This window comes from Hemitrygon akajei, chromosome 27, assembly GCF_048418815.1.
Source record: "Hemitrygon akajei chromosome 27, sHemAka1.3, whole genome shotgun sequence".
In the NCBI taxonomy this organism is placed as follows: Eukaryota; Metazoa; Chordata; class Chondrichthyes; order Myliobatiformes; family Dasyatidae; genus Hemitrygon; species Hemitrygon akajei.
This window is the reverse complement of record NC_133150.1, coordinates 24,078,127-24,102,839: the sequence shown is the minus strand read 5'-3', so window position 1 is coordinate 24,102,839 and position 24,713 is coordinate 24,078,127. Positions and strand designations below refer to the sequence as shown.

General features: G+C 42.2%; 1 long non-coding RNA gene across 1 annotated transcript in view; it reads left to right on the top strand.

The window, feature by feature from the left end:
• Window positions 1–24,713, top strand: part of LOC140717022 (uncharacterized) — a 413,746-nt gene that overhangs the window by 334,928 nt on the left and 54,105 nt on the right. The window lies entirely within an intron of this gene.

Sequence of the window (24,713 nt, the reverse complement as noted above, 5' to 3'; positions counted from 1 at the left end):
TTGTGTTGGATCGCTCATGAGTTGCTGCAGACCCTGTTTGGCAAGTTTGCTTTCAGAAGTCGGCAAGTAATGCGGTAAGCCCCACCTGGAAATGAGCGTTGAAGTCTCCACCCAATGTAGATTCTGTGCTCCTTATTTCTTTCAGTACTTTGTGTACATTTTTTCGAAATGGGAGGCATGATGATTCATTAGTTGAAGGTGAACAATAAGCAGTGAGTAAGAGGTTTCTATAGCCACATTTGATATGATCCCATTAGGTTTCATGAAGACTGGAATCATTGGACTGGAACATTCAGGATTTCTGCTTGCATACAACTGTACTACGTCCCCTAATGGGCCTCTTTGCTAGTTGGAGAGGACATATCCAAGGATTTGCGATGGAGGAGACTGGTACATTGTTTATAACTTATCAGTCTGTGAATATTTGATTATGAGAGATGTCCGCAGTTATCTACATGCAGGGACTTTGCAAAGTTATCTGAATTTAGCCTATCCCAATTTGTGGCCAGATGGCCCATTCACGTTAATCTTTTCCCTATTTTAACACAACAAAATGAGTAGCTATTTAAACAAAGAGATTTTAAAAATCACAAGTTGGCAAAGAAAACATTAATGAATGAGAAGAATATTTTGACAATCCAGTAGTTTTGTATTTAGATGGCGGAGTTAAGATGCTGCCAAGTGGCTGCCTCTTCAAGTTCATCTGCGAAAACAGCTTAAATTCCTCTTTTTAATGTCTCTTTTTTCTTCCTTTTCAAGCTGACTGGGGTTCCATCGAGGTCCTGATCTGCAACAGCACTCAAATTGCATTTTTTCACAGCAATGAATTTCCATTCTTGGAGCTCTCCAACTGACCGACCATTTTCCGACCTCCTCCAGGCTCAGAATGTAGCCCGTGTGGCTTGGTGCATGACTGATTCCAGGCTGGTGCCGCTGACCGAGGCATTGCAGGAGAACGAACGTCAGTACCTTTGGGCAGTGGATGCTGCGGACGGAGGTCTCTGTTGTCGAGTGACCGCTCTCTATCTCACTCCTGATGATAGGGAGAATTTGCTGCCGATCCCCAAGTCAGAGAACCTCAGAATGAAAAGCACCATAACACCATAACAACAACTGTTAGTCTTCCCTTTTGCTGTGAAGTGGGTGACACCTCTCTGTCCCCTTTTAGTGATGTCTGTGGCATGTTGAACTGACTGGTAAACATGGATTTTGCCGAATGCAGATCCTGGTCTATCTTGCTGTTGCTTGGTGGGTGCTGACACTTTCTGTTGAAATGGGTGGGTGGGGGGAAGGTTAATGCTTTGCTGCTGTTTGTGAGTGGGAGGGGGGAGAGGGGGCTTTGGGGTTCTAATGTCTTTCTGTCATTTATTCTTCAGTAGTTGTTTTTCGTGGATGTCTGTGAAAAGCAGTAATTCCAGGTTGCTCTGATAATAAATGGAATCATTTGAAATCATTTGCAACTGCTCCTAAGTTTAACTTTAAAGAAAAATCATTTATATTAATTCACTTTATATTCCACAGCTCCTATGGTGGGACATAAACAGACATCTGTAGCCTGTTTGCTCGTGCCTCTGCATGGACTACTGTCCAGAGGTCTGGACTTGCGATCTGAAAAAGAGTTTTTAAAGCCTGAGTTTAAAATTAAATACAACTTGATCTCAAAGGATTCAGATTCAGATTTATTTATCACTTGAACATCAAAACATACAGTAAAATGTGCCATTTACATTCACAACCAATGCAACCTGAGCAACATTATTAATGGTCAAACTACCAGATTGTTGGTGAATGATTTATCTGGCTTACAGTCGTCCTACTGGAAAGCAAATGTACTAAACTTACCCACAGTAATCCTGTTGACTCTTAAACTTCTCTCTGCAATGAGCAATACATGCTGATCTAACCAGAGATGCCACATCCTATTAATGAATATATTCTTTGTCCTAACTTACACTAAGTCCTACTTCCCCAAACTTCCTTTGCTTGGGAAATTACTTTGGCTTTAACTCCACAGACATGTAGATACTTTTTAAATTCACGTACTTGGATTCAGAATCTCAGCTTCCCAAATCTCTACAACAGCTCGCTAATCCTGCAAGAACTATATTCCATCAGCGGTGGTCTATCGAGAGTTCCCTCACTCTGATTGGTCAACTAGTGCTGACTGCACTAAAATCTGCAAATCTCAGCTGAATACTTCACCGCATCGTTCAAACATCTCCCCAAGCTGTTAATCATTCCTCCTAACATATCCTTCTTTGCCTTGCTAGCCATATTTTATTATGTTATACAGTTATGAATTTATTATGTTCTGTCAGGGCACGTCTGAAGTACCATATATAGTTGTATTCGCAACCTATCAGGGAGGATGTGAAGGTACCGGTCAGGAGGAGATTTATCAAAACAGTTGCAAGAGTAAGGGATTTTAGTTATAAGCTTAAACTGGAGAAGCATGGATTTTCAAACCATAAGACATAAAAATTAAGCCACTTAGCCCATCAAGTCTGCTCCACCACTTGATCATGGCTAGTTTATTTTCCCTCTCAACCCCATTATCCTTCTTTCTCCATGTCACCTTTGATACCTTCACTAATCAAGAACCTATAAACCTCAGTTTAAATAAACCCAATGGCCTGCACAGCCGCTGGTAGCAATGTATTTTACAGATTCACCACCTTGGAGAAATTTATGCTTATCTCTATTCTAAAAGGACATCCTTCTATTCTGAGGCTATGCCCTCTGGTCCTAGACTCTTCTGCTACTGGAAGCATCCTCCCCACATCCACTGTATCTAGGTCTTTCAATAATCAGTAGGTTTCAATGAGATCCCTACTCATTCTTCTAAACTCTAGTGAATACAGGAAAAAAGCCATCAACCATTCCACATGCATTATTCCTTTCATTCCCGGCATAATTCTCATAAAACTTCTCGCGACCCTCTCCAATGCCAGCACATGCTTTCTACTCCAAATACACAATTTGCCAAATGTAGAGTGACCAGTGCCTTATGAAGCTTCAGCATTATATCCTTCCTTTTATATTCTAGCCCCTGAAATGAATGATAACATTGTACAGTATTTGCCTTCCTTACTACCAACTCAACCTGCAAGTTAACCTTTAGGGAATCCTGCACAAAGACTCCTGTCCCTTTGCACCTCTGATTTCTGAATTTGTTCCATATTTAGAGAAATCTCTATGCCTTTATTGCTTCTTCCGAACTACATGACCATACACTTCCCTACACTATACTCCATCTGCCACATATTTGCCCATTATCCTCATCTAAGTCCCTCTGCAGACTCCATAATTCTATCACATTATGATTACTGTCTACTAAGGGCTCCTTTACTTTAAACCCCCCTTATCAAATCTGGTTCATTACACAACATCCAATCCAGAATTGCCTTCTCCCTTGTGGACATGGTCACAAGCTTTTCTGAAAAGCCAACTTGTAAGGAGCATTCTACTAATTTCTTCTCTTGGAATTCTGCAGCAACCTGATTTTTGCAATCTATATGCATATTAAAATTAATCCTGGCAATCAAAATATTGCCCTTCTTATATGCATTTTCTATAGCTCATTGTAATTGTACCCAACAATTGTACCTGGCTACTGTTCAGAGGCCTTTATATATCTCCCATCAGGCTCTTTTTATCCATGCAGTTCTTTAACTCTACTTGCCAACTCACTCCCTCTGCCCACCTGCCTGTCCTTTCGATACGATGTGTACTTTGGATGATATGCTCCCAGCTGTGATCTTTTCTCAGCTATAACTCATTGATGCCCACAATGTCACACCTGCCAATTTCTAACTGCACTACAAGATCACCGACCTTATTGAGTATACTGTGTGCATTCAAATATGACACCTTCGGTCCTATATTCACCACCCTTTTCAGTTTTTTCCACATTATCTGAAGTTAAATTCTTAACTTTTTCTAAAAATCTTTTAAATTATTCTACAGACTTCCATAACCTCACCTTCCCAAGCGGTTGAATACGCCCAGTTACTATTCAGTTTAAAGCCCTACCCATAGTCATAGTTATACAATTCACCAGACTCTGGTCCCAGCATGGTTCATATGGAGCCCATCTCTTCAAATAATGCTGGTGCCAATTTCCATTGAATTCAAGCCCACTTCTCCCACACAAATCTTTGAGCCAATTTTTCTCCTTGGAATGTGGGTAGATTTGATAGGCATGGTTTTAGCACAACACCAGTAAACATGAGCAGAATATATGATCAATACTCATCTTTGCTGCCCTCAAGCTTTCATCTGTGCCATTCCTTCATATCCCTCTTTCCCAAAAACTTTCCTTGTAAATCACCTTTAACTTTTGCTCTTCTTAGAACAATGTCCTCTAGCATTTGGCATTCTCATCCTGGAAAAAGACTCTGACCCAATCTGCTCCTCTCATGATCTTATTAACTTTGATCCAGCATCGAAAGTTCCAGGGGAAACAATTCAGATTTGTCCAGCCACTCATTCTTTAGCCCAGGCAACGTCCCAGTGAACCTCTTCAGCACTCCCTCTGGTGCCTCCATGTCTTGCATGTAATGCAGCAACCAGAACTGCACACAGTACTACAAATGTGGCAGACCAAAGTTTTGTACAACTGCAACATGACTTTGTGACTTTTGTATACAATAATACTCAATACTATCACGAGACAGTAATTGTGCCAAATGCCCTCTTTCACCCATTCTATATGTGTTTCCAGTTACAAGGCTGTAGACTTGCACCTCAGGATCTATCTGTCCATAAGTGCTCCTAAAGGTCCTGCTGTTTCTTCTTATGTTTGACCTTCCAAACTGTAACTTCTCACATATTCTCACATACTCTCACATGGTGGATTGGATAGTGGACTACTTGACAGATAGACCTCAGTATGTGCAGTTGGGAGACTGTAGGTCTGACACGGTGGTCAGCAGCACAGGGGCGCCGCAGGGAACCGTACTCTCTCCGGTCCTGTTCACCCTGTACACATCAGACTTCCAATATAACTCAGAGTCCTGCCATGTGCAGAAGTTCGCTGATGACACGGCCATAGTGGGGTGTGTCAGGAATGGACAGGAGGAGGAGTATAGGAAACTGATACAGGACTTTGTAATATGGTGCAACTCAAACTACCTGCGTCTCAATATCACCAAGACCAAGGAGATGGTGGTGGACTTTAGGAGATCTAGGCCTCATATGGAGCCAGTGATCATTAATGGAGAATGTGTGGAGCAGGTTAAGACCTACAAGTATCTGGGAGTACAGTTAGACGAGAAGCTAGACTGGACTGCCAACACAGATGCCTTGTGCAGGAAGGCACAGAGTCGAATGTACTTCCTAAGAAGGTTGGCGTCATTCAATGTCTGTAGTGAGATGCTGAAGATGTTCTATAGGTCAGTTGTGGAGAGCGCCCTCTTCTTTGTGGTGGCGTGTTGGGGAGGAAGCATTAAGAAGAGGGACGCCTCACGTCTTAATAAGCTGGTAAGGAAGGCGGGCTCTGTCGTGGGCAAAGTACTGGAGAGTTTAACATCGGTAGCTGAGCGAAGGGCGCTGAGTAGGCTACGGTCAATTATGGATAACTCCGAACATCCTCTACATAGCACCATCCAGAGACAGAGAAGCAGTTTCAGCGACAGGTTACTATCGATGCAATGCTCCTCAGACAGGATGAAGAGGTCAATACTCCCCAATGCCATTAGGCTTTACAATTCAACCGCCAGGACTTAAGAACTTTTTAAAGCTATTATTAATGCTTTTTGAGATGGTGATTTAGATGCATATCATATTTTTTTTTACTGAGTTAAGTATTGTATGTAATTAGTTTTGCTACAACAAGTGTATGGGACATTGGAAAAAAGTTGAATTTCCCCATGGGGATGAATAAAGTATCTATCTATCTATCTATCTATCTATTCCACCTGAATCATATTCCACCTATTATTTTCCAGCTGATCCATATCCTGCTGAATCCATTAAAAAATCTTCTTTCGTAACTCCACCAATTTTTGTGTCGTCAATCCACCTACATTTTCAATTAAATAATTTCTGTATAATTACAAACAAAAGTCATAACACTAAACATCGAACTGCTTGCTGTGAGTTTGTGCTTGTATTACCCACTGCCCAAGTTCAACCACGCCGTATTGCTTGTTGTTTACATTCTGCCCTCCTGATACTACATGTGACGTCATGCACTCTACCATTGCGAGACTCCAGACTCAACACCCCAATGCGTTCATTGCAGTATCGGGAGATTTCAATCATGTTTCTCTCTCAACAACCCCACCATCTTCAATTATTTCGTAAAATGTCATAGAAAAGAAAATAAGACATTGGACGTATGCAAAATGTTAAAGATGCATGCAGCTCCACAGCTCTATCTCCACCTGGAAGATCAAATCACAGCCTGGTTCACCTCATACTCTTGTATAGCAACAGCTAGCTACCACCACGATTGTAAAGAGATGGTCTCCAGAGACCATCAATACAGGGGACTGTATTGGCTCCCTTCCTGTTTACCCTGTATACCTTCGACTTTAGATACAACAGTGAGTCATGTTGTATTACAGAAATTCTCTAATGACTCAGCAATAGTTGGGTGTATAAAGGGAGGACGGGAGGATGAATACAGGGCCCTGGTGGAGAACTTTGTCAAATGGTGCAAGCTGAATCGTCAGCAGCTCAACATCAGTAAGACAAAAGAGATGGTGTTGGACTTTAGGAAGACCAAGCCTGCACTGCTCCCTGTTGCTACTGATGCTGAAGTCATGGATGTGATGAGGGCCTACAAGTACCTGAATGACAGACTTGAGTGGAGCACCAACACAGAGGCTGTGTACAAGAAGGATCAGAGTTACTTCTGCTTCCTTAGGAGACTGAGGTCCTTTGGAGCATGCAGGCCTCTCCTTCACATGTTCTACCAGTCTGCTGTTGCCAGTACAATCTTCTATGTGGTGGTGTGCTGGGGCAATGTCATCAACAGGGGTAATGCCAACAGTCTCAATAAACCGGTTAGAAAGGCTGGCTCTGTTATAGGAGTCAAACTGGACACACTGGAGGCTGTGGTAGAACTAAGGACCCTATGGAAAATCCTGTTAATTCGGGAACAAGTTTCTCACCCTCTGAACAGAGGAGCACTCTCCGTAATAGACTAAGACAACTATGCTGCTCCAAAGAGAGACATATGAGGTTATTCTTGCTTTTGGCCATTAGACTCGATAATGAGTCAACTGATAGTCGGGGAAGCGATGACCCCCTCCTGCTAGACTTATTAACTCCTGTTTACCAGAGCTCTGTTAAAGCTCTGTTTAGCTTTGCTTATCATACCCTGCTATCACAGACACCATGTGCAATACTACCATCACTTCCTATCTGGACAGTATGAATGTGCTCCCACTACTGTATTATATTACGGTAGTTCTTGTACTACAGTCTTATCAGTGTGAACTTGGAAATCTTGTAAATCTTGCAATCTTTAATTTGTAAATCTTGTGCATCTTATTTTTAAGGTAAATTATTTTTATTCTTTCTTACTTCTCTTCTAATATTTGTATATCTGTGCACATGAAATGCTACTGTAATACTGTAATTTCCTTTGGGATCAATAAAGCATCTACCTATCTATCTAAACCTTGCAGAGCACCACTGGTCACAGAATTCCATTTAGAAAACACTTCTGCACCACAACTACCTTTTGCCTCCACAGCCAAACTAATTTTGAATGGAGTCTGTCAAGTTTCCATGGATCCCTTGTGCCTTAAACTTCTGGATCAACCTATCATGAAGGACTTCGAAAAAGTCATACTGAAGTCCATGTTAACTGCCCTGCCATCATCGACTATCTTTGTCACCTGCTCAAAAAACTCTGCACATGACTTCCCCTGTACAAATCTTTGCTGTCTAACCCTAATAAGTCTATGTTTTTCCAAATGTGAATAGATATGACCCCTAGGAGCCTTGTCCAATAATTTCCCTAACAGTTATGTACGACTTACCAGCCTATCATTTTCTGGTTTGATCTATTGTCCTTCTTAAACAGAGGATAAACATCAGCTGTTCTTTAGTTCACCAGGACATTGCCTGTGACTAAAGAGGAGAGAAAAATCTCTATTAAGGCAGAAAAAACATTCTCTCTTGACGCTGTCAATAACCTGAGGATTAATCCACCATAATGTTCTTCAAGAATCCCAACGCTTCCTCCTTCCTGATATCAACATACCCCAGAATATCAGTATACTGCTCCCAGATCTCAATATCTTTCATGCCTATACCCTTGGTGAATACTAATGTGGAATGCCTGCACTCTTGTGTATATATCAACAAACTGGATCTAGTATTTCACTTACTTCCTCTGACACCAAACAGAAATAACCTCTTTTGTCCTTGACTAGTCCTACCCTCTCACTAGTTAACCTTTTGTTTTGATGCACGTATGTAATGCCATAAAATTCTCTTTAATTTAATTAATCTTTTATGGTCCTTTTCTGCTATACTGATTCCATTTTTAAGCTCTCTTCTGTTTCCTTTGTGATCCTCAAAAGTGGATTTCAGATTCCTAAACCTTTCGTGTATTTTCTTTATCTTCCTGACTCAATTTGCAACATCACTCGTCATTGAAGGTTCCCAAAGCTTGTTATTGTTTTCCTTCTTCCTCACGGGAAAACATGTTGGCAATTCTGCCCAGTTGCCCTTTAAATGACGGCTACACATCAGTTGTGGACTGACCCAGTAACCACCACTCTCAATCTATTCTCCCCAGCTCCCGTTTTATACCATTGTAATTACCGTAGATTCCGTACTACAGAGCGCACCTGATTAAAAGCCACAGGCTCTAATTTTAGAAAGAAAATCAATTTTGTACTTGTACAAGCCGCACCGGATTTTAAGCCGCAGGTGTCCCACGTTGTAATATGAGATATTTACACAGAAAGATATTACACGTGAGGATTTTTTAACTTTTAATTAAATCCGTATGGTAACATAAACAAATACATATTGCAAATGCTTTTTTTCGAACCGTGCCTGTAACACGGCTACTTTTAAATATACATACGTATCGGTAACACATAAATTACATTGCGTATATTTTTTTACTGAACAGTGCACGAACAACATTCCAATATCTCCTAACGACTGGTAAAAAAATATATACTGCAGCCTACCAGGAAAAGTTATTGATCGCCTTTAACTTAAAAGCAGCGTTCTCGCGCGGGTCTAATGCGCTCGCCCCCACCTTTCCGTTTATCACAAACCGGTATTTTCCCACAAGACGCGGCGGAACCGGATGTGACGTCATAGCATCCCGGGATGTAGTACAGAAAACAAATATACTTAAAACACTTCTAACTTTAACTAGAAAATACTAACAAATGAATTACTAAGCGAAAATATTATAAACTAAATAACTGCCATAAAGGCAGCACAATGCTTTTCTTCGAGTGTTTTCCATGTTGATGAGGGTGAGTACAAATGACTGATTTACAATAATTTAATTGTGAAAGTGCGCTTGATTTATCGTACAATTTCATTGGACCTCTGTGAACTACTCATCAATTTTATTGGTCTACTGTTATGAGGCAAAATGTTTTTGGCGGCATGAAAAAAAAACACGCATTAGCCGCACCGTAGTAAAGGCCGCAGTGTTCAAAGCTGTTCAAAGCGTGGGAAAAAAGTAGCGGCTTATAATCCAGCATCTATGGTAGTCTTCTCCCAATATAGCATTCCCTCTTGAGGTTCAGTCTTATCCTTATCCATAACTACCTAAATGGTTTGCTGCAGTGTCTAGCACAAGATATTGGTGTTAATGCAAAAAACGTCAACTTTTCAATTTCTAATATTAGAAACTGTTGTGAACATTCAGGACCTGAGTCAGTGAGCGGTTAACAAGACATTATGCAACATTACCCATAACATTCAACACAATAATGCATTATCATATTATCACTCTTTAATATAATGGATTATAAGCAATATCATCCCAAATCACAAGAAAATTGAAGCTTCCATGACGTTAAGCAATACGACATCATAAAATAGGGTGGAACTTCACTGAAATATATATTTTATAATAGAATAAAGCAAATTGTGACATCAGCACAATTTCAATGCTGTGATTTACAGATTATTTATCAATTTGCATACATAAATTTATAGCAGTGTCTTAACTAGAATGCAGAAATTGTTATTTACAAATATTCACAATGTGAGGTTCTGATTGCATATAGCAATTTAGTACTAGTAATATTAATGGTGGTACAGTGGAATCAACTATTTTGAGAAGATTTGCGCATGACGTTTTCAAAGGGGATGTAATGTGTAACATCAATCGCTGATTAGCATCTTGGACTGCACTGAAATCTGGGAATTGGAGGTTAATTCTTATTTACAATCTCTATTAAAAGCAAATAATGTTCAGTCATATTTTATTTTACTATGAGGTTTAAAGTATATCTCTTATGCAAGCATTGAAAATTTGTCTATCAAACAACATAAATGAAATTAGAAGAGCTAATATGTAGCTAGCACTCTTGTAAACATTATATCAGATATATAAAGCAATAGTAATCCCCTTATTCTCTTTGTATTTTATTTAAAGCATTTGGTTTAGCTTACTGAAAGCATTATTTTTATAGCTGTAAGTACTAAATATTTAAAATGATCATATACAGTAAACAGTTTTACTGGAAGTAAGGAAAAGCTGCAAATTTTCAGAGCTGCTGAATAAACAAATGTTTGTTCATACGAGAAAATCTGCAGATGCTGGAAATTCAAACAACAACACACACAAAATGCTGGTAGAACACAGCAGGCCAGGCAGCATCTATAGGGAGAAGTGCTGTCGACGTTTCGGGCCGAGACCCTTCATCAGGACTAACGGAAAGGAAAGATAGTAAGAGATTTGAAAGTAGTGGGGGGAGGGGGAAATGCGAAATGATAGGAGAAGACCGGAGGGGGTGGGATGAAGCTAAGAGCTGGAAAGGTGATTGGCGAAAGTGATACAGAGCTGGAGAAGGGAAAGGATCATGGGACGGGAGGCCTCAGGAGAAAGAAAGGGTGGGGGAGCACCAGAGGGAGATGGAGAACAGGCAAACAACTAAATACGTCAGGGATGGGGTAAGAAGTGGAGGAGGGGCATTAACGGAAGTTAGAGAAGTCAATGTTCATGCCATCAGGTTGGAGGCTACCCAGCTGGTATATAAGGTGTTGTTCCTCCAACCTGAGTTTGGATTCATTTTGACAATAGAGGAGGCCATGGATAGATATATCAGAATGGGAATGGGACGTGGAATTTTCTGGCGGACCGAGCGTAGGTGTTCAGTGAAACGGTCTCCCAGTCTGCGTTGGGTCTCACCAATATATAAAAGGCCACACCGGGAGCACCGGACGCAGTATACCACACCAGCCGACTCACAGGTGCAGTGTCGCCTCACCTGGAAGGACTGTCTGGGGCCCTGAATGATGGTGAGGGAGGAGGTGTAAGGGCAGGTGTAGCACTTGTTCCGTTTACGAGGATAAGTGCCGGGAGGGAGATCGGTGGGAAGGGATGGGGGGGATGAGTGGACAAGGGAATGTTGTTTGTTCATTGTAGTTTTGCCTCGTTTTGCCTCTCTCTTCTCATGCACTGGCCTGTTTGCCAAAAGGGAGTACTTTTACAGCAACACACACAAAAGGCTGGTGGAACACAGCAGGCCGGGCAGCACCTATAGGGAGAAGCACTGTCGACGTTTGGGGCCGAGACCCTGCGTGCTTGAATTTCCAGCATCTGCAGATTTCCTCGTGTTTACTTTTACAGAAGCAGGTTTTGATGTTACGAGGCTTTGTTTAATGATTGTGCCTAACATGGCACTGAAGCACATTCTGGGATGATCTCCCACATCTTACATGTGAGTAGTCCAGTTGGAAGAGTGGTTATGGTGCTACAAGTGTTCCCAATCAACATGATCTGCTTTGAATTTTTTAGTCTGCCTATGCAAGAGTAGTTAGTCTCCCAGACCAGTCTACAGGCAGGGTTTCAGTAATATGTTCAATCTATGTAGAGAAGTGAAACTCATTAGCATTTTATTGGCAGTCTGCAGACAAAAAAAACCCTAGAATCTTGGAGCAACCATATTGAGAGAAATTAGACCTTTCAATGAGCTGATAATAGGAGGAAGAGTGTGGGAGCCACAGCTCTATCTGAACCTGTCCCAGAGAACTCCCTTTGATAGTGCATAACAACCACGTACTTCATTATGTTCCAGCACAGAATGGAAAATGGAGGCCCTGAATATAAGACATATTCATCATTTTACTTGAACTGACTGTCTGACTTGGCCGGGTTCTCATGTTTCCAGATAGGAAGTCTTTGACAAGACAGCAATAGTGACTGAGTGGGGGTAATGAGCTGTTTTTTTTCTCTCAATATCCAGACCACTGCAGCAGCTGAATCTCAGTCTTTACCATCTACCTTTGAAACACATGCCTGGATGTAATAATGGGCTACAGAACGTCAATCCCAGAGCAGTGTTTATTTCAGTCCCATGTAAATGAAATTTGGTTTTTGTTTCTGCGGTGAAGCACAGCAACAATCATGCCTAGTCTGATTCATATCACTCCACAGGTCCGAAGAAAGTGAGTCACAGCTGAGCTTCTGACAAAGTTTCCATATCAGTAGACCATCAGATGACACAATCCTCCATCTGACTCTACATGTGAGGCTTTGTCAAGGATATTAGTCCATGGAGTTCTGGAAGCAGGACATTACAGGGCAAAACAAGCTTTTAATAGCATCACGTTGAGTCAAGCCCCTAACAAGGTTAATGCAGTATCTTATTTTCCAACCTTTTAACCTCATACTCACATGATACTGACATGAGTGTGCAGTCCTGGTCGCCGCTTTACAGGAAAGTTATGGAGGCTTTGGGGAAAGTGCAGAAGAGGTTTACCAGGATGTTATCTAGATTAGAGAGTATTAGCTATAAGGATATAATAGACAAATTGTTTTCTCCAAAAACTGGAGGGTGACCAATCTAAATTGTGGGAAGGATTAATAGTAACAGATAGAACATAGAACATAGAACTATACAGCACAGTACAGGCCCTTCGGCCCACAAAGTTGTGCTGACCCTTAAACCCTGCCTCCCACCTTAAATTCCTCCATATACCCTGGTCAGTCTTATTCTCAGAGTGAAATGTTAAATGTGGGCGAGCATTACTTTCATGTAAAAAGAAGAATATTTAAAGGAGATTTATGAGATTTTTATTTTATGTGCTAGAATGCCTGGCCCAGAGTGGTGACAGAGGCAGATACAATAGTAAAGTTTAAGAGACACATAGACACATGAAGGGAAAGGGAATGGAGGAATACAGCCATATGAAAGCAGCTTAATTTTCAGCACTGACATCACAGGCTGAAAGCTGTTTTATTGTTCTATGTTCTGTGATCCACACATACCTCTGACCCAACTGCCCTGACCAATGTCCCTCCCAAACTCCAGAGCCCCTGCCTCATAAAATCATTGACCTCATGTGTCACCAGTCAAAACCCCAGTCTCCAGTATTCACTCTATCCCTTATCCGCCTATTGGCACCAATCTGCAGCTCCACTACAACCCACCCTGATCCCTATCAAGCCCCCAGCCATGAGACTTCTCTCACCCTTGTCTCTCTGGACCCGGCATCAATGTTTTGCCCTCTTCACACTGCAGCTGTTTGGCAAACATCTAACCCAAATGGTGCAATGCAATAACTAAGTGCCTTGCCTTTGATGGTACGGCACAATTCCTAATACTGAAAGGTTGCTATTTCCCATTGATCCAGATGGCAGCATGAGTCACTCCTTTTAAGGGAAAAATGGAGAGTAAATAACAGGTGAAACCATATGCAGCAGCTGAAAACACAGTTGACTGGTGATGAGGAAACTATGAGACCCATATGTTTTTTTCTTTTTCTGATGTGTCAAATATTTATTAGTATAGTTCAGAGAATAGACAAACCACACATTATCTGAATGCTGAAGTCATCTATCTTGCTTTTTTGCTTGTTGAAATGCTGTAACCTGTTACAGCTATTATTCTACAGCTTTGCTGTACATGCCTGCAAGAAAATGAATCACAGGGTTGTATATGGTGACATACATGTCCTACAAACTTTGAACTTTGAAATGTCATATAACACCAGGAAAGAGCAAACTTACTTCCTGGCCATTACAACACTAGCACTTGGGGCTGCAATGAAGGTTCTCCATCCCTAGCAGTGTTCAGGGCTTCCTTCATCATGTCAGTAGCTTTCTCTTGGTTTTCAATCATGCAAGTCCCAGGTGGAGACTCAGGAATACCATCGCATTCTGATGTAGAAGGATTCTTCATTGCTGTTTCCATGACAGTTTTGTTTTACCAGTCGGGGTTGTTAGACCTGAGCTGAACCCCTGAATCTGGAGGATGAGTGGAGCACTCTTAGCTTGTCCTCTACTCTTTGACCTGTTTGGCATGAGTGACCCTACCAAGAGCCAAAGAATAAAGCCCTGACTCCAAGTCATTGAGTCAAGCCTCCAAAGCCAAGGACAAGGTTATGGTGCTCTTGCAGGAAAGAACGTACTGCTGGGAGAAATCAGTGGATTAGACAGCACTTGTGGAGCAGGGGAATCTGCAGAGCAAGAGCAGTGAGGGAAGGACTCACGATTCTCCTGTCGAAGAGGCATCCACAGCATCTGCAGTCTGCTTTTTTTTATATAAAAAAAGTAGTGAGGAGGTGTTCATGGCTCAATGTCCATTCAGAAATCAGATGACAGAGGAAAAGAAGCTGTTCCTAAGTCACTGAATGCGTGCCTTCAGGCTTCTGTATCTCCTTCCGGATGATAACAGTGAGAAGAAGGCATGTCCTAGGTGGTGAGGGTCCTTTATGATGGGCACTGCCTTTTTGAAGCACCCCTCTTTGAAAATGCCTTGGATACTGTTGAGGCTGGTACCCATGATGGAGCTGACTAATTTTAGCACTTTCTGCAAGAATATGAAGATTAAATAAAAATAGGTTAAAGATTTCAAATTTTACTGTGATTGTGACACGGGCTAAAACAACAACCATTGAAATCCACCATGTAGAATGTAAGTGTACCTTTAATAACTGAGTATATAAGGTAATTTGAACAGATCAGTGTCACTTCCTGCCACTGTCTGTAAGGAGTTTGTACGTTCTCCCCGTGACAGTTGATTCCTCCCATGTTTCTCAGGATCTGAAGTGGGAGCAGAACATCAGCTCCATCCTGAAGAAGGCCCAGCAGTGGATGTATTTCCTGCGGCTCTTGAGGAAATACGGTCTGCCTCAGGAATGTCTGCTGCAGTTCTACACTGCAGTCATTGAGTCTGTCCTGTGCACCTCCATCATTGTGTGGTTTGGAGCCGCCACCAAGCAGGATAGAACCAGACTACAGCGCACAGTGAGGACTGCCGAGCGCATCATTGGAGCCTCCCTGCCCTCTATTGTGGACCTGTACTCTTCCAGGTTGAAGAAGAGGGCGGGGAACATCATAAAGGACTCCTCCCATTCTGCGCACGGACTGTTTGATCTGCTTCCGTCTGGTAGACGCTTCAGATCCCTCCAGACTAAGACTAGTAGGCACTGGAGAAGTTTTTTCCCTACTGCGGTCACTTTGCTGAACAGTTAACTGCCGGTTAACTGTCGGCTAACTATTACTTGGATTGCACTACCTGTATGTATAATCTATATTTTCATTTATATTTATCATTATTATTGTTATGAGCAGAGAGACAACATCTGCCGGAAGTAAATTCCTTGTATGTGCACAGGTACTTGGCGATTAAAGTCTGATTCTGATTCACAGATTAAGGTGAGTAAGGTGTGGGCATGCTATGTTGGCACCAGAAGTGTGGTGATACTTGTGGGCTGTCTCCAAAAGAATCCTCACTGATTTGATTTGATGCAGCAACACATTTCACTGTATGCTTCAATGTTTTGATGTACGTGACAAAATAACGCTAGTCTTTTGAAAGTATATAATTGTGCCCAGTTAATTGAAAGTCAATTATTTTCCATGCGGGATGGGAGCTGTGTTCACCTTGATTTTCATTTGGTGGTATGGTTGAATGACAATGAGTTTGAACTTGAATTTAGCTCCACCAATGTAAATTGCAGCCGCTCTACAGCAGCCAACAATGCAAAAGCCTACAACAAAATGCAGGGCATAAACTGCAGCCCCTCCCACCCTGTACTCCACTCAAAATGTACATTCAAATACTGCCACTCCTGTGTAAACCAGCATTTGTTCCTTCCCAACATGTGACAATAGTTTCACATTAATAAGTTTAAAAACCAAACCAGGTTTGACAGTTGCAGGGAAACGTAGGCAGAAACTACATAAATGGTTTCAAGAAGACATTATCTAATAGGCAATAGGCAGATGAAAGCAATGACACAACAAATGAGTTTTCAGTAAAAGCAGGAAGTTTTTCCCTCAGGAAATAAATCCTAGACATTGGGTAGTGTAAGAATGTGTGAGTCTCATTGAATGTGGTTTGTATGAGTATTGTTTCACTATTTTTAAAACAGCTAGCTTACCATAACTTTTTTATGCTATAGTTTTTTTTAAAATTTAATTTATACTGTGTAGGTTTTTACATATTGCAGGAAGATGCTTCAAAGCTGCACGCTCGATTCTCTGTTCACACATGACTGTTTGGCTAAGCACAACTCCAATGCCATCGTCAAATTTGCAAATGACATGTCTATTAAAGGAATCAGAGGTGGCAATGAGTCAGCTCACCAGAATGAGACAGGTCACTGCAAAAACGACATCAGCTAAACTAAAGAGATAATTGTTGACTTCAGAAAGGGGAAGAAGGGTGAACATGTGGCCGTCTACAATGAAGGATCTGTGGTGGAGAAAGTCAGCAGCTTTAAATTCTTGGGTGTCAATATATCAGATGACTTGTCCTGGGCCCAGCATGTGGATGCAATTATAATGAAAGCATGCCAGTGTCTACATTTTTAAGAGGTTAAGGAGGTTCTATTTGTCATTGAACACTCTAAAAAACTTCTACAGATGTACTGTTCAAAGTGCCCTGAATGGTTACATCATGGTCAATGTGCAGGAATGCACCATCATTAAGGACCCTCACCATCCAGGACATGAGCTGTTCTCATTGTGGAGGAGGTGGTGGGGCCTGACGACACATGCTCAATGTTTTGGGAATTGCTTCTTCCCCTCCACAAACAGATTGCTGAATGGACCATGAACCCATAGACTCTACCTCACATCTTTCTCTCCTTTTGTGCAACTTATTTTCCTCACATTCTCTATTGTAATTTATAGTGATTTACTGTACTGCTGCCGCAAAACAACAAATTTCATGACAGATGTTTGTGATAATAAACTTGATTCTGATTCTGTGAGGAGCTGTAGAGTTGTGAACTCTGCGCTATACATTATGGGCAGATACAGTACCTCCCCACCATTAGCTATATGTGGAAGAGTTTCTGCCTCAAGAAGGCAACATCAATCATCAAAATCCCCACCATCCAATGGTGACTACCATTGGGCAGGAGATACAGAAGCCTGAAGTCCCACACCACCAGGCTCAAAAAGAGCTACTTCCCTTCAACTATTCAGTTCTTGAACCAAATGGCTAAACTCTAATCAGTACAATTTAGTGACCACTTTGCACTGAAATTGACATTTCTTTTTCTAATTTTATTTTTTCTAAAAATGGTGCATAATTTATGATTAATTTATGTTTTTCTTGTGAATGCTGTTGATATAATGCTATGTATTCGTGATGCTGCTGTAGGTTTACATTTGCACCTGTAGGTACATGTACATATGAAATAAACCTGACTTTGACTTTGAAGGCATTAACAGGCCTCTATACGCCTTTCATCTCAATGCTTTTGAGTTGACTAATACTAACAATGCTTTGATTTTGACAAAAAATGCAATTCATGCGTAAAATTCTGATGAATCATCTGAGGGTCAGACATCAGTTTTCTCCCATGAGAATTCAGCAAAGAATACTCCCTTTCTGATGCGGCCCCTTGGCATCCAGTTCATCTTCATTCCAAATTGTGGCTACTGAGGTTACTGATGAGCCCAATGTGGAAACCTCAGACTCGGCCACAAACGGGATAGGAGATACCTGATGGGAAGATAGGTGGATAGGTTGTAAGGAGCAGTGCCCCTCCCATTGTTAGATTAGGCTTCTGAATGCTTCTAAGAAATGGATTTAAGCTTCTTAACAGTACAGCGTAGGAACAGTCCCTTCCTTCAGCCCACGGTATCAGTGCCAAGCAATTGGTAAATTAGTTTATTATAGTCACTTGTACCAGAGTAAAGAGAAAAACTTTACTTGCATACAGTTCATGCTGAACAATTAATTACAACAGTGTGTTGTGGCTGTAGAAGGTAAAACGATAATTGAGCACAGCATAAATTGCTATAGTTACAGAGAAAGTGCAGTGCAGGTGGACAATGAGACTAGGTCATAATGAAGTGGATTGTGAGATCAAGAATCCATCTTATCTTACTGGGTTTTGTTCAATTGTCTTATAAAAGCGGGATAGAAGCTGTCCTTGAGACTAGTGATATGTGCCTTCAGACTTTTGAATCTTTTTTTTGCGGTGGGAGTGGAGAGAAGAGCGAATGACAGGTGGGGGTGGGGTCTTTGATTTCATTGGCTGCTTTACCAAGGCAGCAAGAATTGGACACAGTCCATGGAGGGGAGGTTGGTTTCTCTGCTGTGCTGAGCTCTGTCCACAAATCTCTGCAGTTTCTTGCAGTCACATGCAGAGCAGACCATACCAGGCCATTAGTTATTTCGATAGGATGCTTTCTGTGGTGCATCAATAGAAATTGTTGAGAGTCAAAGAGGTCATGGCAAATCTTTTTGGACTCCTGAGGAAGTAGAGGCGCAAGTGAGCTTCCTTACCTGTGGCATCTATGTGGTTGGACCAAGACAGGCTATTGGTGAGATTCACTCCTTGAAACCTAATTCTTACAATCCTCTTGACCTCAGCTCCTTTTATGTAAAGAGTCGCATACATATGCTCCTCCCGGAAGCCAATAACCAGATCTTTTACTTTGCTGATATTGAGGGAAAGGTAGTTGTCATGACAACAACCTTAGGTCCCACACCACCAAGTTCAGGGACAGTTATTACCCTTCAAGCATCAGGTTCCTGAACCAGCTTGGATAAAATCGTTAATCTCAACAATGAGCTGATTCCACAGTTATGTTTGTACAGTTAGTCTTCTCTTGCATATTGGTTGTTTATCGGTCTTTGTGTGTAGTTTCTCATTGATTATATTTTATTTCTTTGTTTCTGTGAATGCCTGCAAGAAAATGAATCTCAGAGTCATACGTACATACTTTGATAATACAATAACCTCGAACTTTGAACTATGTTACTTTCCCATAAATGCAATGCCAAGCTAAATTTAACAATTTCTCCTTCTGGTGAAAAAGGATTTCCCTTCCCGCTCCTCTTCTTCTATTCTCAGCTCTGGCCTCTTACCTCTTCTCACCAGTCTCTCACCTAGTCCCTTCCTCCTTCCTTTTCTCCTTTAGTCCATTCTACCCGCCTAGCAGATTCCTGCCTCTTCAGCTCTTTTATCATCCCTGACCACCTGGCTTCACCTTTTGCCATCGAGCTGCCCTCCGTCCCCTCTCCTCACCTTGTTATTCTGCCATCTTCCTCCTTCCTTTCCAGTCCTAAGAAAGGACTGAAATGTCGACTGCTTATTTATTTCCATAGATGCTGCCTGACCTGCTGAGTTCCTCCAGCATCTTGTGTATGTTGCTCTAAATGTCTTCTGCCTGCACATGAACCATATCACTCCATTGACTGCACATTTGTCTCTCTAAAAGCCTCTGAAACACCACTAATGTGTCTGCTTCCACCACTCCGCTTGGCTGTTCCAGGCACCCACCAATATCTGCGTAGAAAAATTGGCTTCACATAACCCCTTTTAACTTAACCCCTCTATTTTCAATGCAAGTTCCTTGGAGTTTAACATTTCTACCCTGAGGAACAGATTCTGACTGTCTACCCTATCTATGCCCTTATAACTTCGTAAACTGATCAGATCTCCCCTCAGATGATGATGCTCCAGAGAGAACAGCCTAAGTTTATCATTTATACTGCTCCAGACAGCATCCTGAAAAATCTCTTCTGTACCCCTTCCAAAACTTTTAATTGGCTGACCAGAACTACATACAATTATAAAACTTCACTAACTCCATAAGGGCTACCCATAAGATGCAAGATCTGCTGATTCTGGAATATGGTGCATTGCCTTATTGTCATCTCCTACCCATTGACCTCAATCAGCGTGGTCTTGTCAGAGCATCTGCCTTCCAGAGCTATGATAGCAGAGGAGTACTCAGGTCTGTTTTTGTCCTTGAGGCTGTGGACATTCCAGATCTCAAACTTCGCAATGTGATGTGGAAGCTTCTCATATGAGGTGTCAAGTTCAAGTTCAAGCAACACACACAAAATGCTGGTGGAACACAGCAGGCCAGGCAGCATCTACAGGAAGAAGCACTGCCAATGTTTTGGGCCGAGACCCTTCATCAGGACTAACTGAAAGAGAAGATAGCAACAGATTTGAAAGTAGGAGGGGGAGGGGGAAATCCAAAATGATAGGAAAAGACAGGAGGGAGTGGGGTGAAGCTAAGAGCTAGAAAGGTGATTGGCAAAAGGGATGCAGAGCTGGTGAAGGGAAAGGATCATGGGACGGGAGGCCTATGGAGAAAGAAAGGGGGAGGGGAGCACCAGAGGGAGTTCAAGGTCAAGTTTCATCGTCATTCAGCCAATCACATGAATAAGCCGACCAGTGGTGTAGGTTCATCAGCACCAGACTTCAAGGCCAATGGTCCCTTGCATACTTTCCATCTGTGTTGGGTCGAGCATCAAGCTAGCGACTTGGCCTCGTAAAAATAGACAAATGCTAAGAAAACAGCAAAACTCCCCACTATGCCAGAAGGCATTCCTCCATGGTCAAGCTGCAAAACACAGTACCAACAGCACACAACAAATATAGCACATATAGTTCACAAAAGCAGAAAAAAAACATAGTCACAAAAAAAAATAGCCCAGGTCCGGAGTGTCATAGCCTTTAGCATGGGTTGACCGGGAGCCATGTTTCTGCAAAGGGATCCTCATCAGTGCAGCCACAGATCCAACTTGTCTTAAACCAGCTGAGGCAGAAAACTTCATGAGAAGATATATCGATATAATAATGCACACAAAATGCTGGAGGAACTCAGCAGGCCAGGCAGCATCTTTAGAGAGGAATAAACAGTCAATGTTTCAGGCCAAAGCCGGTCAGCAGGACTGGGAAAAAAGACGAGAAGTCAGAGTAAGAAGGTGATGAGGAAGAAATACAAGGTAGTAGGTGATAGATGAAACCAGGGATGGAGTGAAGTAAAGAGCTGGGACGTTGAATTGATGAAAGAGATAAAAGGTTGGAGAAGGAGGATTTTGAAAGGAGTGAACAGAAGGCTATGGAAGAAAGGGAAGGTGGAGAGCACCAGAGGGAGGTAATGGGCAGGCAAGGAGATAAGGTGAGAGAGGGAAATGGAAATGGGGTTTGGTGAAGGAGGAATAGCAATTACTAGAAGGTTAAGAAATTGATGTCATGCCATCAGGCTGGAGGCTACCCAGATGGAATACAAAGTGTTGCTCCTCCAACCTGAGTGTGGCCTCATTACAGCAGTAGAGGAGGACATGGACTGACATGTTGACTAAAATTGACGACTCCATTTTAAATGACCAGGCCATTACCTTTCATTACGTCACCCTGTTCGACGCTGTCCCACTGGTGGTAACATTCCAGCTTCCACTCTGTCAAGCTCCTGTAGGGTCTCCATGTGTGAATAAGGTCACTCAGCAATGTTCAAAGCTCTAAGGAAAACACACCCAACATGTCCAGCTTCAGTTAACAGGCCAACCTCCCTATTCCAGGAATTATCCTGGTGACCTTCCTCTGACCTACCTCTGGTATTACTTTGGGTAAGGGGAACACTATGCCCAGATCTTCAGGTGCAGCCTCACCAACACCACTTTTTTGTTGTTCAGTCATTAAGTTGAGTCTCACTCTTCGTGACCTCATGGACTATAGAGTCCATGGGGATTTCATGGCAAGATACGGAAGTAGATTATCGGGCCTCTATTCCGCGTAAGTACTGCTGCTGCCCAGGTTGGGGCCCAGCTGGGTTTGAATTCAAGACCATCTTCCTTGAAGTCCAGTGCTGATGCCACTACACCACCAGCCAGCCCACCAACTCTCCTACAACTGCACAAGACTTCCCAGTTCTAAACTCCAACCCCTTTTCTTCTGAACTACCTGCTATTCTGCCTGCTGGCTTTTTGTGACTGGGTTCAGGGGCATAGTCTGGCCTTATCGTCCAGGTCTGTGCCCCATTCGTATGTCCTTGTCAGGGTACAGAAGTGAACAGTTAACCTCGTGGATGTAGCTGGACATAGTCCCAGAGTCTTGATATGGAGGGCCTTCATACACCTTCTATCACGTATACCATGGACATAGAAAAGCAAGGTCTTATTCCAGAGCCAAGGGAACTCTGCACAACTGGGGGCATGGTCTGCTGCATGTTACTTATGCTGATATATTGATGGAATTCTCAGTACATACACCTTCGCTCTCTCACATTGCGCACTCACACTGGCACACATACACAAACATAAATATACAAATGCAAATACATGCACACATAAAAACACACCAGTTATGGAAGCTCCTACTCCTGCCTTCCTCCTCCCTTCTCAATTCCTATGCCACCCTCCCGTCCACACACTTGGGCACACTTGGGTCCCTGGCTCCTGATTCCAGCTGCAACCCCCATCCCCATCCCTGGCCCCTAGCTGTGGCAGTGCCACTCCTCACAATAACAGAACCTCCCCCCCCCCCCACCCCCCATGGTCTGGATGTACATCTGGGCCACATTATCAAACATTACCTACACTCGGACTAATACCGCCTGTGGCAACAGCAAAATACAAACCATTGTTCTAGTGAGTAATATCGTGTCAACTGCACAGAAACAGATTATTTACCTCAAATTGAAACTACTAGTGCTTAGTCTACACAATGAACATCCTTCCAACTCCCCTGTTTTACCTCAGCATTTATCTTAAATTATACTAATCTATTTATCTCATCTTTTCATCATAGTACCAAGTTTATTCCATTTTTTTTTCAACTAAAGATCTATTTCCTGAATTCCCAGTTAGATGTTTGTCCCAACTACAGGTGTACATGGCTTCACAGAATCTTGCCGATGTTATATGGTGAACATTTATTAATTCTACCAGACTGATTGAACCGTGGCAGGTTGGCATTTATTATATTCCCACTGTGAGCTCTTCATATTTTAATCTCAGCAACGAGAATAGCATACCAGTAGCTGATGAGTTCCTTGTACAAATTAGGAGGATATTGTTGCCAGAAAATAGGCCAAAGTCATCATGGTTTCCTTAAGGGGGAATCTTGCCCGACAAATCTTTTGGAATTCTTTGAGGGGATAACAGGCAAGATAGACAAACGAGAGACAGTGGATGTTGTTTACTTAGATTTTCAGAAGGTCTTTGACAATGTGCTGGAAATGAGGCTGCTTAAGAAGATAAGAGCCCATGGTATTACAAGAAAGATACGAGCATGGATAAAAGATTGGCTCTGGCAGGAGGCCAAGAATGGGAATAAAGAGGGTCTTTTCTGGTTGGCTGCAGGCAACAAGTGGGATTCTGCAGGGGCCAATATTTGGACTGCTTCTTTTCACGTTATATGTGAATGTTTTGGATGATAGAATTAGTGGCTTTGTGGCCAAGTTTGCAGATTATATGAGGATTGGTGGAGGGGCAAGTAGTACTGAGGAAGCAGGGAGTATGCAGATGGACTGAGACAGACTGCGAGATTGAGCAAAGAAATGGCAGATGAAATATTGTCATGCACTTTGGTAGAAGGGATATGGGCATAGACTATTTTCTGAACGGGGAGAAAATTCAAAAATCAGAAGTGCGAAGGGACTCAGGAGACCCTGTGCAGGATTCCATAAAGGTTAACATAGGCTGAGTCAGGGTAAGCATTCGTTTTGAGATGAGGGAATACAGGAGCAAGGTCATAATTCTGAGGCTTTGTGATGCATTGGTTGGACTGCAAATGGAGTATTTTGAGCAGTTAAGGGTTCCTTATCCAAGAAAAGATGGGCTGGCATTGGAGAGTTTCCAGAGAAATTTCATGAGAATGATTCTGAGAATGAAAGAATTATCATATGAGTAGCGTTTGATGGCTCTGGGCCTGTACTTGCTGGAGTTTCGAAGAATGAGGGGGGATTTGATTGAAACCTATCAAATATTGAAAGGCCTAGATAAGAGATTCCCAACGGAGGTGAGGGGTGGTGGTTATGTTTCCTAAGTGGGTGTTTAGGGGAAATAGAAGTCATGGGGGGGGCGCGTTTAAGATTCTTAGGGGAGGTGGTTAGCGGCACCCTAACTTGAGGTGCAAGACCTGACTAACTGTTAGTAGAGTAGGCACTTCCAAAAGAAAAGAATGAGGCACTGGATCACAGGAAGAGTCATAGTTCTGCAGGTGGTGAGCACTCTTCGTCAGAACGCACCTGAAACCCAGCAATCTCATCCCACCTTACCAACCAAACAGACGTTACTGGGGGTGCAAAAATTAGCAACCAGTTCCCCTTCACTTGTGGCACA